The sequence below is a fragment of the Chionomys nivalis genome, chromosome 16 (genome assembly GCF_950005125.1).
Source record: "Chionomys nivalis chromosome 16, mChiNiv1.1, whole genome shotgun sequence".
NCBI lineage: Eukaryota > Metazoa > Chordata > Mammalia > Rodentia > Cricetidae > Chionomys > Chionomys nivalis.
The window spans coordinates 59,476,388-59,495,825 of record NC_080101.1 but is presented as its reverse complement, the minus strand read 5'-3'; the positions used below and the strand labels follow the sequence as shown (position 1 = coordinate 59,495,825).

The following is a 19,438-nucleotide window of genomic DNA, read 5'->3' as shown; positions in this document are numbered from 1 at the left end:
GGACCATCTGCACCAGCAGGGATAATGTTTAGGAGTCTGGGGACCCACCCTCTGCCTTGGGCTCTCTTCCTTTAACTGGGTTCTTCTAGAAAGAGAAGCATCTGCCTGGTGACACATTTGTAAATCATTCCCCCAATGCTTCTTGAACACCCAGGGCACCTGCTCCTGCTCCTCCACAGCCTTGAATGACTGGCCACTTAGGGGTGGACCTGGCCAACCCAGCTACTCCAGAGGCTGAGACAGGAGGCTCACAAGTTCAAGGTCTGCCTAGGAAGTGGAGATCTGGTCTCAAAAAATAAAAACGCGGAGCACGGCGCGGTCGACTGCCGGTGCAGGCCGCGAAGCAGCGTCACCTTGCCCTCGGCTCTGCTTCCCGCCAAAAACGCGCGTCTCTAGGGGCTCCGCTCCGGCAGAAAGCGCTTGCCCCTAATCATTTGAACTTCCATTTCAGGTTGAGAACAAAAAGAAGATGCACCTGGACTTTCCCCGGACCTCTCTGCGTTTTTAAAGCGTCGGGTGGAGTTGGGGTTTGCTTATTGAAAGTAGAAGTCACTTCTGCCTTCCTCCGTGGAAAACTTGTACCTTCCATAAGTTTACTACAGAAGGCACCTGTGGTGGTTCTTTAAGCTACCAAAAATTGCCCAAGCTTGTGTGACATCAACCCTGTCAAGTGTCCATGATGCTGGGCCCTGAGGGAGGTGAAGGCTATGTGGTCAAACTCGGTGGCCTACCCTGGTCCTGCTCAATTGAGGACGTAGAAAACTTCCTCTCCGACTGCACAATTCATGATGGGGTCACAGGTGTTCATTTCATTTATACTAGAGAAGGCAGGCAGAGTGGTGAGGCTTTTGTTGAACTTGAGTCAGAAGATGATGTAAAATTGGCTCTGAAAAAAGACAGGGAAAGCATGGGACACCGATATATTGAGGTGTTCAAGTCACACAGAACAGAGATGGATTGGGTGTTGAAGCACAGTGGTCCAAACAGCGCCGACAGTGCCAATGATGGCTTTGTGAGGCTTCGGGGACTCCCGTTTGGATGCACAAAGGAAGAAATTGTTCAGTTCTTCTCAGGGTTGGAAATCGTGCCAAACGGGATCACATTACCTGTGGACCCGGAGGGCAAGATTACAGGGGAGGCCTTCGTTCAGTTTGCCTCACAAGAGTTAGCTGAGAAAGCTCTAGGGAAGCACAAGGAGAGAATAGGGCACAGGTATATCGAGGTGTTCAAGAGCAGTCAGGAAGAAGTTAGGTCATACTCGGATCCACCTCTGAAGTTCATGTCTGTGCAGAGGCCTGGACCCTACGACCAGCCTGGCACAGCCCGGAGGTACATTGGCATTGTAAAACAGGCAGGCTTGGATAGGATGAGGTCTGGTGCCTACAGTGCAGGCTATGGGGGCTATGAAGAATACAGTGGCCTCAGTGATGGCTATGGCTTCACCACTGACCTGTTTGGGAGAGACCTCAGCTACTGTCTCTCAGGAATGTATGACCACAGATACGGAGACAGCGAGTTCACAGTGCAGAGCACCACCGGCCACTGCGTCCACATGAGAGGGCTGCCCTACAAAGCAACGGAGAATGACATTTACAACTTCTTCTCTCCACTCAACCCTGTAAGAGTTCATATTGAGATTGGTCCTGATGGAAGAGTGACGGGAGAAGCTGATGTTGAGTTTGCCACCCATGAAGAAGCAGTGGCAGCTATGTCGAAGGACAGGGCCAACATGCAGACAGATACATAGAACTCTTCCCGAATTCAACAACAGGGGCTAGCATTGGGGCTTATAGCAGCCAGGTGATGCAGGGCATGGGAGTGTCAGCTGCCCAGGCCACTTATAGTGGCCTGGAGAGCCAGTCAGTGAGTGGCTGTTACGGGGCCGGCTACAGTGGTCAAAACAGCATGGGTGGATATGATTAGTGTTATAGAAGCGTTTGAGTTATTTCAATCAAAAATTTCACAGGCAGCCAATAAGCAGTCGAGCAGTTTTATAACTCTAGAGGAAGCTGGGGGACCCACTTTGCACCATGAGTTTGTGAAAATCTGGATGAAAAAATTACCTCTTCAGTGTTTCTCATGCAAACTTTTCTTCTAGCATGTAATATTGAGTAAACTAAAACTATTTTCTTCCGCTTTTCTCAATTAACATTTTTGGTAGTATGCTTAAGAGTGACGTTATCTGAGTTAAGTAGTTTTAAGTATGTTGAGTGGATCTTCAAGCACACCACAGTGAACACACTGGGGGACGTACTTTTCTGGCGAACTCAAAGGTGCTAGATCCCTAATGCAAAGAGAAGCATTTCTCATGTTCACTCTAGTTTATATTTTCATTTAAATCTTTGGGTTAAGTTTAAGCTTCTTAAAAGTTAGTTTTGAGAATTGAGACACAATACTAATACTGTAGGAATTGGTGAGGCCTTGACTTGAAGCTTTCTTTGTACTGTGATTTCTTTTTGGGTGTATTTTGCTAAGTGAAACTTGTTAAATTTTTTTGTTAACTAAATTTTTTTCTTAAAATAAAGACTTTTTCACAATGAAAAAAAATAAAAAAAATAAAAAATAAAAACGCCAGCTGGGCAGTAGTGGTGCACACTTTAATTCCAGTACTTGGGAGGCAGAGGCAGGTGGATCTCTATGAGTTTGAGGCCAGCTTGGTCTACAGAGCAAGTTCCAGTACAGCCAGGGCAGTTACACAGAGAAACCCTGTCTCAAAAAAAACCAAAACAAATCAAAAACAAACAAGCAACAAAAAAAACTGGGTAGATATGATGGCACATACCTTTAATTCCAAGACTCAAGAGGCAGAGGTAAGGGGATCTCTTTGAGTTCAAGGCCAGCCTTGTCTACTTATTGAATTCTAGGACACCCAAAGAAACATAAAGAGACCTTGTCTCAAACAAAACAAAACAACAACAAAAACTGTTCTCCTTGTGATAGTAAATGATATAACACATATGATATAAGACCCACATCTAAGGTAGTTCTGCTTCTGCCCTTTGTAAACACGCAAGCGTACACACACACACACACACACACACACACAGAGGAGAGAGGTATCTGGTCAGGCAGGGGCCTTAGTATAAGTTGGGGTAGGTTATGGTAGGATCTCTACTGACTTCCTAATTTTAAACATTTTATTTATTTATTAATTGTAAACATTTATTTAGTATATGTGTTGTGTGTGTATGTACATATATGGGGGATGCTTATACATATGTGTGTATGCGTGTATGGGTGCTTGAGCCTGAGTATGCTTAGGCCAGACTGAGTGTCTTCCTTTATCTTTCTACCATATTTTTTTGAAAAAGGATCTCACTGAACCTGGAGCTAATCATTTTATCTACAATGGCTAGCCAACAATCCCCAGAGATCTGTTTGTCTCTTGTCCTCAGCACTGGGGTGACAGATGAACACCACCAAGACTCTCATGTAGCTGCTAGGGATCCGAGCTCAGGTCCTCACGTCTGTGCGGCAGGCACTTTACTCCCTGAGCCATCTCCTCAACGCCTGGTTGCCCAATTTTAAAATCTGAATCTTACAAACATAGGTTAGACACATGTAATAGTACGCGTCTGTGATCCCAGCACATGGAAGCTGGAGCAGAAGGAGCAGTTCAAAATTAGCCTTGGCTACATTTCAGTCCTGTCTGAGCTACACAAGACCCTGGTACAAGAAGAAAAGGATGGGAGGGAGGGAGGGAGGGAAGAAGGGAGGGAGGGAGGGAGGGAGGGAGGGAGGAAGGGAGGGAGGGAGGGAGGGAGGGAGGGAGGGAGGGAGGGAGGGAGGGAGGGAGGAGGGAAGTTTTAAAGCCATAAATGGTGATACGCATCTATAATCTCAGCATTTAGGAGGCTGAGACAGGTGAACGAAGCGTTCTAGGCAGCTTGTACTACAGAGTGAGAACCTGTGCAATGGATGGATGAGGCTTAGAGGCACATCTTAATTCAGTTATTTGTTTACCTACGTGCAAGTGAAGGTATGTCTGTGTACAGGTGTGTGTGTGTGTGTGTGTGTGTGTGTGAGAGAGAGAGAGAGAGAGAGAGAGAGAGAGAGAGAGAGAGAGAGAGAGAAGCAAGTAAGTTTGGGAACACTGATTCCATGTTTTCTCTGTAGCAGAAAACAGCCAACCTAGGGCTCTTGTTTGCCAGGCAGGTGCTCTCCGCTGAGCCACACCCCCAGAGCATCTTTCCTTCTTAACCCTTGCCAAGCGGTGATCACCATGCTGCCAAAAGTTGGAAAAACGGTTCCTTGGGCTGGGGAGTAGTTAAGAGTTCAGCAGTTAAGAGCACTAGCTGCTCTTCCAGAGGACCCAGTTCCAGTTCCCAGCACCCACATGGCACTCACAACTGTCTGTAACTCCAGTCTCAGAGCATCTGGCATACATCCATGCTCTTCCGGCCGGGAGAGGCACCAGACAAACATGTGATGTACAGATTCATACACACAAAAATAAATTTTAAGAAAGGGAAAGGAAGTAGTTCCTTCAAACTACTTACTATTTACAAAGCTAGTTTGATTTTCAGGTGTGGATCAACTTTCAGGTTCTTTGGGTTTCGACAGACTGGCATAGGCTCCCCACACTCTCAGGTCTGGGCTAGATAAAAGCTTTTGAGATGTTGGGCAGTGGGCAGTTTAATGATGATCTTTTTGTAACAAAAAAGAGGGGCATGTGTGCATGTTCCAGAGGATGGCTAGGTACAATGGAGCAAGACTGAGTGGACCCCAACTCTGGGAAAGCGAAGGCAGAGGGAGGAGGAGACCTTTTCAGAGACTTTCCTCTGAACTCTTACTTGACATGCAACAAATGCAGCACAATGGTGCCGAACGACACGGTGAGCACCGCGGCTATACCACACGGCCCAGGTAATCACCATGGCTATATCACACGGTCCAGGTGAGTACCGTGGCTCCCAGGTGAGCATCGTGCCTATATCACATGGCCCAGGTGAGCGACCGTGGCTATACCACACGGCCCAGGTGAGCACCGTGCCTATATCACACGGCCCAGGTGAGCACCGTGGCTATACCACACGGCCCAGGTGAGCAACTGTGGCTATACCACACGGCCCAGGTGAGTGGTCGTGGCTATACCACATGGCCCAGGTGAGCACGGTGGCTATGCCACACAACCCAGGTGAGCACCATGGCTCCCAGGTGAGCGACCATGGCTATACCACACGGCCCAGGTGAGCAACTGTGGCTATACCACACGGCCCAGGTGAGCAACTGTGGCTATACCACACGGCCCAGGTGAGTGGTCGTGGCTATACCACATGGCCCAGGTGAGCACGGTGGCTATGCCACACAACCCAGGTGAGCACCATGGCTCCCAGGTGAGCGACCATGGCTATACCACACAGCCCAGGTAAGCGACCATGGCTATACCACATGGCCCAGGTGAGCAATCGTGGCTATACCACATGGCCCAGGTGAGCACCGTGGCTATACCACACGGCCCAGGTGAGGTGTGGAGCCAGCCACACCATCTAGGTTGCATAAGGACTCAATGATATTTGCACAAAAGCGTCCACAGAAGCACTTCTCAGGCCAGCCCCATCATCAAGTGACGTCCTACGGTATATGAAAGAGTTTGGCAAAGAATTTGAATTCTTCCTCTCCCCTCCTGTTCTCCTTGGAGTGGCTTTACCAGTAAACCTCTGTAATGAGGTGGTTTATCTGGTTTTATTGCCCTTAATTTTATTACCCGCCTAATATAAACTTGGCTGGAACTTCACCTGCTTAGAGGCATGGTACAGCTGTCTAGGAAAGCCCTGCCCAGTGACTGGGGCTTCTAAAAACGGCTCTGAGCTTGGCCTGTGGGCTAGTGACAGGTTTCAGAAGCCAAATTTAGAAGCCCCAAACCATTCCATACTCTTACTTTTTAGGTTCAGGTGGAGATAGAGATGCCCCCAAGGAACCAAGATTAAATGAATAGCCAATGGAAAGAGACAAAAAAGTAGAATGGCCAAAAAGTTTTCCTTATCTTCCATGATCTCAATCTACCTCTCTGGAATAGCTGGGGTGTGCCCAGTCTCAGAGACGCGGCTGGGGAGGGGCAGACTCTGACATCAGAGCCTTGGTGGGGACTGAGTTCTAGCAAAAGCCCCTCACAGAAGTGAAAACCTGCCACTGAGCTGAGAGTCGGGCTGGGGGGAGAACAGGCAGGTGGAAAGTGGAGGGAACAAATCCTGGTTTTCGGTGAGGAGGGGCACCCGGCCTAGGCTCACTACCAATACTCTGGGAGGATCTGTTTCCTCCCTCCCTCTCCCTTTCCCTCTCCTCTCCACCCTATTGCATTTCTAGGGAACGTTCCCGCCCCCCCCCACCCGCCCCATGCACACCACCTTAAGTCGCTTCTATATCCACAGACTCTGCTTTCTCATGCATCTGTCCCTACCTCCTTAACAGCCTAGTGTCCCCGTCCCCACTGCCTGAACCCTTCCAGAACACTTCTTCCCACAATTGTGCGTAAATATTCATACTTCGGGGTGCCATCCCTTATGAGTAGATTTGGCTTTGTTCTCATTGCTCTTTCTCAAAGACATCTGGAAATTTTGCTTTCTCTTCCTTCTTTTTGCCCGCCTGCCTGCCCGCCCCCACACACTTACTCTCTGCTGTTGGTTAGACCACAGGAGCCACAGACTAAGAAAACACAGGGGGAGCAGGTTCCAGCCTTCCCTCTCAGAAGCAATGGGTCTGAGGTAGAGCATTTAGAGTAGGGAGTAAAAAAGAGCCAAGATCAGACTCTCAGAAAGTTTGGGACTGGTTGCATTGAGAGTAATTAAATAGTTCATTAATTAATTTGAGACAGTTTTTTCTATGTAGCTCTGGCTGTTCTGGAACTCACTATGTAGGTCAAACCAGTCTCAAACGCACAGAGATTCTCCTGCCTCTGCCTCTCAAGTGCTGGGATTAAAGGCGTGCGCCACCACCCGGCTTATTTATTTTTTTGAAGCAGGGTCTCACTGCATAGCTGCCTGTCCCTCAGGAGTACTGGAATTAAGGGGTGTGCAATGCAACGCTGAAAGTATTTTAAAATACTCCAAATGAGGACAGCGTGTTCTGGTATTGGATGGCTCTCCAATACAGGCTGCTGTGGGAAGGTCTGTGGACGCTGTGGGGTTTCTCAGTCTCCTTGTCTTTGTTTGCTAAGGATATATTTTTACATACTTATATGTAGAAAGCTTCCCAGACGTGGAGAACAGAACTCCACGGTGCTGACCTCTGAGGAATGAGTTGAGGGAGGACGATCTGTACATTCTATGGTACAAGATTCTGGTCGGCCGTCGAAATAGGTTCTTTACCGCGTGTCATCCTCCAGAAGAAGCAAATTTAAAGATGATGAACTTTCTCTCCAGGGTCTTGTTCATTCTGAGAAGTGCCCCAAAACTGAACTAGATCCACAACCTTGGTTTTTAGGCATGGGCTCTACTACGTAGCCAAGGCTAGCCTCGATCTTGAAGTCTTCTGCCCCTGCCTCCTCTCAAGGGCCTAGACTACAGCTCCGTGCCACCAGGTCCTAACCACCCACCCACACATGCCCACTCTGAAACTCCAGGGTTCCAGAGATCCCTTTGCCTCAGCCTCCCTCAGCCAGGAATACAGATGCACCCCTGGACCTGGCTAAGAAATATTAATTCCTTGTTGTTTGGGGATTCACTCAAAGCCATTGATAAGCTATAAAGGGAAGCTGAGGTGGGCTTCTAATACCTAATTAGGGCTCTAGGGGGTAACTGCTTGTGTGATTACTTTAGTTAATCAAAATCAAATGGTTTGTCTTTTTTGTTATATGAGTAAGGAGGGTCAGGGGTTGCATAACATTGACAAGATCACAGAGCAATTCTTAGAGGCCTGGAAACTGACTACTTTCCTTCTTTGAGGCCAGGGAAAAATACCGGCCCTGTCTACCACTCAATCCCCAAGTGTCAGAGACTTGACAAGAGACGTGTGTGTGTGTGTGTGTGTTGTTGTTGTTGTTGTTAGTGTTGTTTTTTCGAGATAGGCTTTCACTATCCTGGAACTCACTCTGTAGACCAGGCTGACCTTGAACTCACAAAGATTCGCCTGCCTCTCCCTCCTGTGTGCTGGGGTTAAAGGCGTGTGCCACCACCACCCCGGTTATAAATGTATACATTGAATAAATGAATGATATCTAAGTCTATAACTTATATCCTTTGTGGCACAGTGAAATTCCCCACTTGGGTGGTTGAGGCAGGAAGATCATGAGGCTAGCCTGAACAGCATAGGAAGACCCTCCTGAAACTAAAAACAAAACAAAACAACAAGCAAACAAACTAAAAGAAAAATGTGGTCACTGTGAAGCCTGCCTGTATTGAGAAACTAAGGCAGGAGGATCTTTAATTCCAGGCAGCCTGAGTTCATAAGAAGGCTCTGTCTTTTAGACAAAACAAGAACATAACTGTCCTAACTACTTTAAGAACTTCTTCTCCAAACTACTCCTGGGGGATGCCAAGAGACACCTTCATTCCTTTATGGTTGTACTCCCAGATAAGAGAGGCCCAGAGGGGAAGCAACGAACACCCAGAGGGAGCCCTCACCCCTAGTTCTGTATTCATCAGTGCTGGCGTTGCTCCAAACTTCTGTGCCGCTCCCCAGCTACCTACAGGGGTGATTTTGTTTGGGCAACTGATTTATTAGTCTTGTGTTTCATTCATTCATCAAGTAAAGTTTACACCACATGCCAGCATCAAAGAAGTAGCAGTGGAAAACACACAGAGTGGAGTGATTGACCAAAGGAGGAACATGACACGCCAACAGGAAATTACAAATAAATTCATGAGACGAACACGTGGCAATTGTACATTGAACAGAAAAAGAGCACATGTCCTACTTACAATCTCAAGGAATATGTGACTCACATGGCGGCTCAAAGCCATTGTGTTCCAGGGACACAATGCCCGCTTAGATCTTCCTGAGGTGCCAGTCACACACGTGGTATAAAGATATACAATTCAGGCAAAACACTCATACACACAAAAATAAAATCAATTACAAGCACACACACACGTGCACAAACACATACAAAAACACTACCACTTCACACCCAGTATCCTGGCTCTAATTTTAAGCATCAGATCATAATACAACACCAAAGATGTGAAGAAAGGTACATACATTTTTGCAGCTTTGTACGTTATTAGTAAAATGGCACAGTCACTTTGCAAAACATGCCTCAAAATGTTATGAGTTTACCGTGTCAGTTGGGGTAAAAGGAAAATGCATACCCAATCACACAGAACGTTCACGGCAGCATTGCTCATAATGACTGAAACATGGGACTAAGTGCCCATCGTCTGCCAATAAGTGGAAGGTGGTGTGATTATGAGCTGCATCGCTGCTAGCACTGGAGGAATGAAGTCATAGCTAGCATGGTGGTTCGTACATAACCCCAGCCCTGGGGAGCTGAGTCAGCAGGATCGGATCCGTAGCATGTTCCTGGACAGCTTGAACCACAGAGAGACTTTGGAGGGGGGAGGGGGAGCATGAAATATTGATCCTTGCGACTGGGGTCAAGGCTAAACCCATACAAATGTAAAGCCAGTTAGCACAAACCTGTAACCTAAACACTCAAGAGGCTGAGGAAAGAGGATGGGCCTAAGCTACTTAGTGAGAGCCTGACTCAAACAAACAAACAAACAAACAAACAAAACAAAAAGGCAAAACAAAGATGTGCAAATCGCAAGAGGCCAACTCTAAAGGATCACATATTGTGAATTCCTTCTGTGTGAAGCAGATAGCATGGGCAAATCCACAGACAGAAGGGGCAGTCAGTGTTGCCTAAGACTCGAGGTAGGGATGAGGGAGGCTTAAGTGCAAGGAACAAGAAAGGTCTTACCAGACAAAGGAGACATCTTCAAGCTGGGGTGTAGAACTAACTACACAACCACGAAAAGTAATGTAAAGCAACTGAGTAGTGGGGCTGGGGTGGCACAGTGCCCAGAGCCCTGGTTTGACCCTTCCCACCCAGAACAAGTCAAAGCAAGCCTGTGAGTACTAAAGTAAGCTGTGGCACCTTACTAAAGTTCTTAAGAAAAATATTGAAGGCCAGAGGCACGCACACATAATCCTGAATGGTGATTCAGGAGGCTAAATGTGAAGACAGCCTAGGCTGTATAGCAAGATTCTGTCTGTAAATAAAGAGGATTGAAGCCAGGCTGTGGTGGTCCATACCTTTTATCCCAGCACTGGAGGGGCAGAGGCAGGAGGATCTCTGTGGGGATCAAGGCCAGCCTGATCTACAGGAGCTAGTTCCAGGACAGGTGAGACTGTTACACAGAGAAACCCTGTCTCAATAAGCAAAACAAAACAAGAAAACAAAAAACAACAAAAGAAGAGGGTTGAGAGATAACAGAAGCGAGGGGGAAAGGAGAAGAGAGAAGAGGAGAACCGAGCAAGCCAAGTGCGGTGAATTAACTTGTGATCCAAGCATGTAGGAAAGGTACATAGGGCCATTAGGAGTTCAGGGTTAGCCTTAGCTACATGATGAGTTCAAAGTCAGACGGGGCTACCTAAGATTCTGTCTCGTGAGGGAGAGGAGAGGGGTGGGAGGGCAGAAGAGAAAATGAAAAGCAGGGGACTTGGGGGCATGATGTGAGTTAATTTTCAAAACCAGCCCCACAATCTGAGTCAATGATAAACGAAAGAGATCATCACAGCTGGTTATAATGGTATAAACCTGTAATCACAACACTCATGGCTGAGGCAGGAGGATTTCAAGTTCAGAGGCTACCCTGGGCAACACAATGAGTTTTAAGGCCAGCCTGGTAATGTATTAAAATATTTATTTAGGCCGGGCAGTGGTGGCGCACGCCTTTAATCCCAGCACTCGGGAGGCAGAGGCAGGCGGATCTCTGTGAGTTCGAGACCAGCCTGGTCTACAAGAGCTAGTTCCAGGACAGGCTCCAAAACCACAGAGAAACCCTGTCTCGAAACCCCCCCCCCAAAAAAAAAACAAACAAACAAAAAAATAAAACAAAAAAAAATAAAATATTTATTTATTTATTTTGGTTTTTCAAGACACAGTTTCTTTGTAGCCCTGGCTGTGCTGCAACTAGCTCTGTAGACCAGGCTGGCCTCAAACACATAGAGATCCGCCTGCCTCTGCCTCCCAAGTGCTAGAATTAAAGGCATGTGCCTCCACGGCCCAGCTATACTAAGAGATTTTGTCTTTTAAAAGAATGAATATCACAGACCATTTAAAGGTTTGTATTTTATACAGTTTGCTGCTTTTGTTTATCAGGATGTGTGTGTTTGTGTGTGTGCGTGCGTGCACACTCATTCTTTATGAACTCTACTTGTGTTTCTAAGAGTTCACTAACTGCAACGCAGTAAGATGGTGAAGGCGTCTTCAGTCCCCCATTGGAGCACCTACTTGAGCTGCGGTCACGGACTGGCTGTCCCAGCATTTGGGAGGCTGCGGAAAGGCACTGTGGGCTTGACGCCAGCTTGGGGTACAAAGTAAGATCCTGTCTCAAAAATAAGAACTATAGTCAGGTTTTTATTTCCAACTGCCTTGTGCCGGGTGGGAGGCTGATGGGACTCCTGAAGAATGTCTGTCTCAAGGTAGCTCTTCGCCCCTCCACGAGGCGTCCACTCTTCTGCCCTGCGGCCGGGTCTGTCCATTGCTTCCTCCTGAGCTGCTTTCCTCTTGCAGACCAGCTGCCTTCCGGGGTCCCCCACCGCTGCTTCCCACAAGTGTCTTCAGGCCTCTCGGGGCCTCCCTCCTGCTTTGGGCTAGCAGCACAGATGCAGTCCCATTCATCCCCTTTGGCGCCCTGGCTGGAAGGTGCCGGAATGTGACTTCAGCACATTCCAGTGGGCCTGAGCCTGCGACAAGAACGAGCCCTTGCTCAATTAGGGAGTGTTTTATGGTCTGTTATTGCACGCTTGCGTGGACAGGCTTTTCGAAGAAACGGGGGATTAATTATTTACAAAGCTGAGATGAAACTTTCACTAAAAGACTTTCACACCTAGGAGAGAAGAAACATCTCAACGCCGAGCTGTACAGGGAATGTCACCGCTGTCACTCTCAGCTTTCCCCGGCGCCCTGGTATAGTGGAGGGAAAGGGGAGATGGAAGGCAGAAGGTACTTAATTATCGTCATCATTTTTTCCCAAGCCACAAAGAGAGATATAAAGGGGTTAACTTAAAGTCTGATAGTGTGGCTGTAGCCTGGGGGAGCTTCCCATTGCCATAAATTCCCTTCGCTTTCCCAGCCTCGGTGTGAGAGACACATTCCTACAGGAGTCACTCATCGCTGGGGTAATTACTTGAAAGGCTGAGTCATTAGCCACTGCTAATTGTCTGAAATATAACCAGAAGAAAAATAAACATTAAGGAGGAAGCCTACCATGACTACAATTGATCTCAGCTACAACCCTCGGGTCCACAGGAGAAGCTCACCGTCAGTCTTTCAGAATGGCGACCATTCACTTCTCGGGAACGTGATGGCTGTTTAGCCGACTAGAGTCATTGTTCTTTACTAAGTGGCTAAGAGTCCAAATCCTTTTTTCACACTTCTCTCGGGAGAGTCGACAGGTGGTGTCAGAGCGGTTAACCTTTTCCAGGAGACTACTGGGGCAGAACGCCTCCATGGGAGCCCGAAGCTCAGGCAACACCTCGCTAACCTGACCCCACGGCTGCCGGGCCTTCCCAGATTACCCAGGGACTAGTCCCCGCTGCTTTCTTCCCACCTCTTATCACCCGAAACTGCACATTTTGAGGCCACCAGACCCCAGATCAAGTGTTTCCTACCCCCAGGAAGCTTGCTTTCCTTCTCTTTGGATTGTTTCCAAATCCGGGACACCCTTCCTCTTTCTTCTTTTTGCCAGAGCTTCTCCCTCTCGTCTCTCTCCTGGGATTCACGCTCTCTGGGCCCATTTTGCTTCTAGCAGGGTCTTCCTAGCCGGACATTTGACCTCACCTCTACCCACGCTAGACCACATCACCCATATGGCCTTGACTGTTTTGCACCCTCAAGTCTTCAGAAGGCTCCTTTGCTGCCCCGAGGTACTTTCTGGGCTCTGAACACACCCTGATTTTTTCTAGGGCTCCAGTAGAGGACTCTTTGGCGGCTCCTTTCTACTCAGTCATGGCGGAACACACAGGCTTTCCTGAACCGGTCTCCTTCACTTCCACGGTCTAGCTCACCACTGCGCCAGCTCCCAGGGCCCTCCGCAACAGGGGTGTGCTTCTGAGCCTTTCTCCTTGCTCAAGGTGCTTAGCCTCCTCCCTTAGGCCCTAAGCATATGTTCCTGTCTTTACCTTGTGCAGGCTGGAACCCCAGAACAGAAGGCAATTTATGTCCCGCCCCTTTGGATATGATACACAACAGTGAATCGTGCAAAGAATATGAGTTTTTTTTGTGAGCAGAATGAATCTTTATTGACTCCTGGGTTGCCTTGAAGAAAGTAATTAACCTTCATGTGCCTTCTTCCTGCCTGTAACATGCGGATACTAAGTGGTACTAGCATTAAATATCTTTTGGTGGAGAGAGTGAGACAGGGTTTCTCTGTGTAGCCCTGGCTGTCCGGAACTCACTCTGTAGACCAAGCTGGCCTCGAACTCACAGAGATCCACCTGCCTCTGCCTCTCAAGTGCTGGGATTAAAAGCGCGCACCACCACCACCGAGTTTAAATGTCTTTTGTAAGCAGTAAATGATTAAAGATCTGTGAACAATTAGTGATTCAAGAGATACTCTTCCAAAAGCATGTGTTTGTTGAGTGGACAGGGTCCTATTTAATCCCCAGTGATACACACACGCACACATATACACATGCACATGCACGCACGCACACACATGAGCCCTCGTCAGGGATTTTTGTTCTGGGTTGTTTCTTTTTACATACCAGCATCTATAGCATGTATTTATTTATTTATTTATTTATTTATTTATTTATTTATTTATTATTTTTTTGGTTTTTCGAGACAGGGTTTCTCTGTAGCTTTGGAGTCTGTCCTGGAACTAGCTCTTGTAGATCAGGCTGGCCTCGAACTCACAGAGATCCGCCTGTCTCTGCCTCCCGAGTGCTGGGATTAAAGGCGTGCGCCACCACCGCCCGGCCTATAGCATGTTTTTATAAGTAAGTGTTTGGCTAGAATTGAAGGCGATTAGATTTAGATCTCTCTACAGGATGCAGACTAGGAACCACAGCAGCTCCTTCCTGCTCACAGTGAGGCTGTGCTGGACTGCACCTATGTTTCTGTGGGCCCGAGTCTTCCTCGGAGCTTTCCACCGACCTCGGCGGGAATCTGTCCTCTTGAGAGAAAAGTGATCCAGAAGAAATACAGTGAAGACACAGAGCTGACCCAGGCCTGGCAGCTCGCATATGTAGTGACGGGCTTTGGGGACCGGGACAGCAGAATAGCCACAGTTTCAGGCCAGCTGTGAGAATCTGTCTCAGAAACAGACGTGAAGCTGGGTGAGGTGCACAAGGCTACGATTCTGACACTGGGAGGTAAGGATATGTGGGTCAAGAGTGTAAGGTCATCCTCAGCTAGGCAGCAAGGTCACAGCCCACAAGAACTTTATGAAACCCTTGTCTTTAAAAGGAGAGGAGGGCTGGTCGACCTTTAATCCCAGTGCTCAGGAGGCAGAGGCAGGAGGATCTCTGAGTTTGAGTCCAGCCTGGTCTACAGAGTTAGTTCCAGTACAGCCCAGGGCTGTTACAACAGAGAAACCCTGTATCAAAATAAATAAATAAATAAATAGATAGATAGATAGATAGATAGATAGATAGATAGATAGATAGATAAATAAATAATAAAATAAAATAAAGGAGGAAGAAGAAGATCAGAAAAGGAAAAAGAAACAAAAGAGGGGCGAGAAAGAGAAAAGGTAAGCTGTAGCCCCGTTGGTAGGTCTAGCCCAGCTGTCACCAGTGTGTTCATCCCCATGCTCAGTCAGCGTGGTATGGTGGCTCATGCGGGAAGTGTAGCCCAGCTGTCACCAGTGTGTTCATCCCCATCCTCAGTCAGCATGGTATGGTGGCTCACGTGGAAAGGGTCTGACAGCAATGGGGTAGAAGAAGAGCCTTTGAAGAGAAGGAGAGTAGCCATTACATAGTCAGTAATGCTAAAAGGGAGGGAGGGAGGGAGGGAGGGAGGGAGGGAGGGAGGGAGGGAGGGAGGGAAGGAAGAAGGGAAGGAAGGAAGGAAGGAAGGAAGGAAGGAAGGAAGGAAGGAAGGAAGGAAGGAAGGAAGACAGGACAGCTCATGTCTATAATCCCAGCACTCAATCCCAAGCCGAGGTAGGAGATGGCAGCAGGGGGGAGACCAGCCTGACCTGCACTATATAAAGACTCCTAGGCCATCCAGGAGGATACCGAGACACTGTCTCAAACAAACAAAACAAGGCTGAACTAGTGCAGAGCCTGTGAGCTCCATCTCCCAAAATTCAGACAGCTAATCGGAGGTGGAGTTCAGAGATCCGCCCTTTTTAATGCACCTGAACTTGAGGTCAGCCTGAGGACTGTGCATTTAGGCTGCAAATAAGTGAAGTCCTCAAACAAAATGCCCAGTATCAGTTTATTTGATATTCAATTTGTCTTTTCTATTTCTAATACAGACTTCATCCCAAGAGAGACAAATTCTCTTTAGCGACTGCTTCCTAAAGACTTAGCTAATACTAGAAGGCCGCATTAATTAAATGAAATTCAAATTGACAGCAGGGTAATTTTAGCTCGCCCGTTTGTCCCTGCCATACCTGCTCACTTCGGAACACTGCCCCGTGATGCAGTGGTGAGGGACTCACTTTTCTCCGATGTGGAAGGAGGGGTCTTCTTTGTCTGTGTACAACTTTCTAAACTTCAGCAAACAGAAACATAAACTGTGACGTCATCTCATGCTGTCAGATCACTTTGAGCTACTAGAAATAAAACCAAAATATGATAAACGCCAGGAGAAAGCAGGGGATTCTAGAATTATTCAGTCTGTGGCAATGAGGTAAAGATCACTGGTTCATTTCAACTGTTCTTTAAGAAATATCCCTTAGCCGGGCAGTGGTGGCGCACGCCTTTAATCCCAGCACTCAGGAGGTAGAAGCAGGCAGATCTCTGGGAGTTCGAGGCCAGCCTGGTCTACAAGAGCTAGTTCCAGGACAGGCTCCAAAGCTACAGAGAAACCCTGTCTCGAAAAACCAAAAAAAAAGAAAAAAAAAAAAAAAAAAAGAAAGAAAGAAAGAAAGAAAGAAAAGAAAAGAAAAGAAAGGAAAGGAAAGAAAAGGAAAGGAAAGGAAAGGAAAGAAAAGAAAAGAAAAGAAAAGAAAAGAAAAGAAAAGAAAAGAAAAGAAAAGAAATATCCCTTAGAGGTCGGAGGTGCCGACTCCACGGATAAAGAGGTACAGCGAGGACCAAGTTCAGATCTCTGGCATACTAAGAGCAGGATTTGGTGTGGGCACCCCCGTAACTCCCCCGTTACTTGGGGGGGGGGGGTTTGAGACAGGTGTTTGCTGTTGGCCAGTCCATCAGAAATACCAAGTTCCAGGTTCAGTGAGAGCCCTGTCCTGAAAGAACAAGGTAGAAGGTGGTCAAGAGAGACACCGGAAGTAGGTCTTCCACAGGCGCATGTACTGGCGAGCACACCCAAACACACACATACACACCTATGCATACAACATGCACACACAAATTCTGCACCGCTTGAGGCATTAAAAAATGCAATTATGATATTTTCTGGAAATGAATGGAACAGTAAATTATTATGTTAAACAAAGTAATCCAGACAAATACCACATGTTTTCATACACAGATCCTAGGTCTTAATTTTTATATTGTGTACATATGTGTGAGGGTTGTGTGCGGATACAGGTCATGAAACTAGAAAGGAGACCATGAGAGGAGAAAAAGAGGCCTTAAGGAAGGGTTAGGAAAGGAGGGAAAAGAGCATAACTGAATATATGTGCCGCGAGGAAAAGATGGGGAAGTGGGGACCAGCAGGAGGTGGACAGGGGAGTGGGGGGGCAGAGAGGGGGTCAACAAGAACAAAGTATGGATGAGAAAAGCATAATAAAGCCCGGCACTTTATATGCTGATTACAAAACAAAGCAAACAAAAGCTGAGCGCAATAACTGACCCCAATAAACTCAGGAGACTGGGGTGGAGAATCGAAAGTTCCAGGTCAGTTTGAGCTTTATAGCAAAAAACACAGGCACATTATTAGATCATTATGGAACTGCACATCTATAATCTCAGCACTTGCAGTGTGGAGGCAGGAGGATGGGGTGTTTAAGGTCATCCTATAGACTGCTTAGGAAGTTTAGAACTCCCGGACTACAGAATAATAAAATCCTGCATCAAAAATTCAAAACACACATAGGCACATAGGCACACTCAAGTGCAAGTGTACCCAAAGAAACACATACACACCAGCCAGGCATGGTTGTATACTCCTGTCATCCCAGAACTCAAGAGACAGAGTCAGAAGGATCACTAGTTCAAGGTCAGTCTCAGCTACACAAAAATTTTTGAAGCTAGCCAGAGCTATATGAGTCAAAAAAAAAAAAAAAGAAAGAAAGAAAGAAAGAAAGAAAATCCCTTTGTCCATTTTTCACCGTCATTACCCCCAGAAAATAAGGTGTGCTGTTCTCAACTATGCAGAAACTGCCAATCTCAGAAAAGGGGGTGGGGTGGGACTGGATGCAGCTCAGGACTGGCACTTGTCTTGCAGCCTGCAAGCATCAAGCTCTATCCCAGGACTACAAAGACAGCTAACTACAAATGAATGGATGGACGGATGACTGTGGTCTAGCCCCATACCGTGGAGTCTCTGACAACGGAGCCCTCAATGCAGAAATCCTTATTATCAAGAGCTTTTGGAGCGTGGACTCGGGAGACAGGAGACAAATACAGGTTGGACTCAGACTATGAAGGCTGCAAATGCCCAGGCTGAGGGCTGACCTTCATTTTGTACCCCTCGAGGGCTTGGAAGGTCCCGAGTGAAAGACCTGCATGGCCAGACTTGCTACGTGCTTTGTGCCGTGGGAAGCTACCTGAAGACAGAGAAGCCAATTAAGAACCTATTAGAGCAGCGCAGGGTCAGACAGGAGTGGTGTGATGGTGAGCCCGAGTCAGACTGAAACTCTGAAGAGCCTGAAGAGCCGGCACTCCGCTCGGTTGTAGAGAGCTGACGTGGCATGCTCGAGGGCCTCTGTTCCCAGCTTCCAGAAAAAAAAAAAAAAAAAAAAAAAAAAACAACCCAGAAACTTTCATGGGCAAGATAGAGAAGACCCAGGGAGGGGGAACAGAAAGATGTGGGGAGAGAGGTGGAGGAGGCAGTGGGAACTTCTAAGACTTAGTTTAGGTGACCGCATATGGGAACCTTTATTTACTAGTCTGGATGCGGGGGAGAGAGCTCAGTGCGCATTGCCGGGAGAAGCGGGAGGAATGAAGTGTCCCACCTGGCTGCCTTGGAACTATCCAGATGGCCTGTGTGGGAGCAGCTGCGAATCCAGGTCAGGAGTTCAGGAGCAATGCTGGAGCTAGCTGAGGAGATAAGAGTCGATAAGGGACAGCTGGAATTATGGGGTCCAGGAGATGAGCACAAAGCCAGGTGTGGCGGCACATACCTGAAGCCTCGGCACTCAGGAAGTGAAGCAGGAGAGCAGGATCTCTCTGTCTCTGTCTCTCTCTCTCTCTCTCTGTCTCTCTCTCTCTCTTTCACACACAAACACACACACACACAAATCAAAGAACCTATGAAAGAGACCAAAAACATCTGTCACAACCCTAACAAAAAGAATTGAAGTAGGGGTGAGTCCTGGGGGATAGTTTCCGGAAGAGTTCAGCGGGCAGCAGGGTTCACCCTTGATGACCTCGTTCCCTCCCTGATGGAAACCTGGTGGAGCCAGTCCCTAGTCTACACCTCCCATCCAAGTCTCACCCCCAGATTTTGCTCTTTCCTTTGTCCGCGAGAGCAAACACAGACAACTGGTCGGCAGGGAGGAGGCCACACTCGGCCAGTTCTCCCCGTCGCTACAAGTGCTCTCTGACACATCAGCTGGGCCCCCTCCTCCAATCCTGGGCTTGGGGGTTCAGGAGAACTTCCCAGAGTGAATAGCATCTCAGCTGAAGCCTCAAAAACAAATGGGGGTGGGGTGGAGGACAGGTGTAGTGGTACAGGCCTTTAAGGTCACCACCGGAAAGCAGAGGCGGGCAGATCTCTCGAGGGAAGCCTGGTCTACATAGCAAGTTCTAGGCCAGCCAGGGCTATGTAATAACGTTCTGTCTCAAATAAAAGGTGGTTAACTGGGTATCTTCAGTGAACCGGAGGAAGAAGGACAGCTGGGTGCAAGATACGACAGAAGGCAGGCGGTAGAAGGTTTGGAAAGTGATACAGTGAGTTAGAGAACCAGAATTAGAACGGTAAACAAACGGCATGGATTACGAGCACTTACTTAGCGAGCACTCGGATAGGAGA

The 19,438-nt window shown here is 47.6% G+C and overlaps 1 pseudogene; it reads left to right on the top strand.

The window, feature by feature from the left end:
- The first annotated feature begins 535 nt into the window (after positions 1-535).
- LOC130887888 (heterogeneous nuclear ribonucleoprotein F-like) lies at positions 536-1,923 on the top strand (annotated as a pseudogene).
- Positions 1,924-19,438: the final 17,515 nt, after the last annotated feature.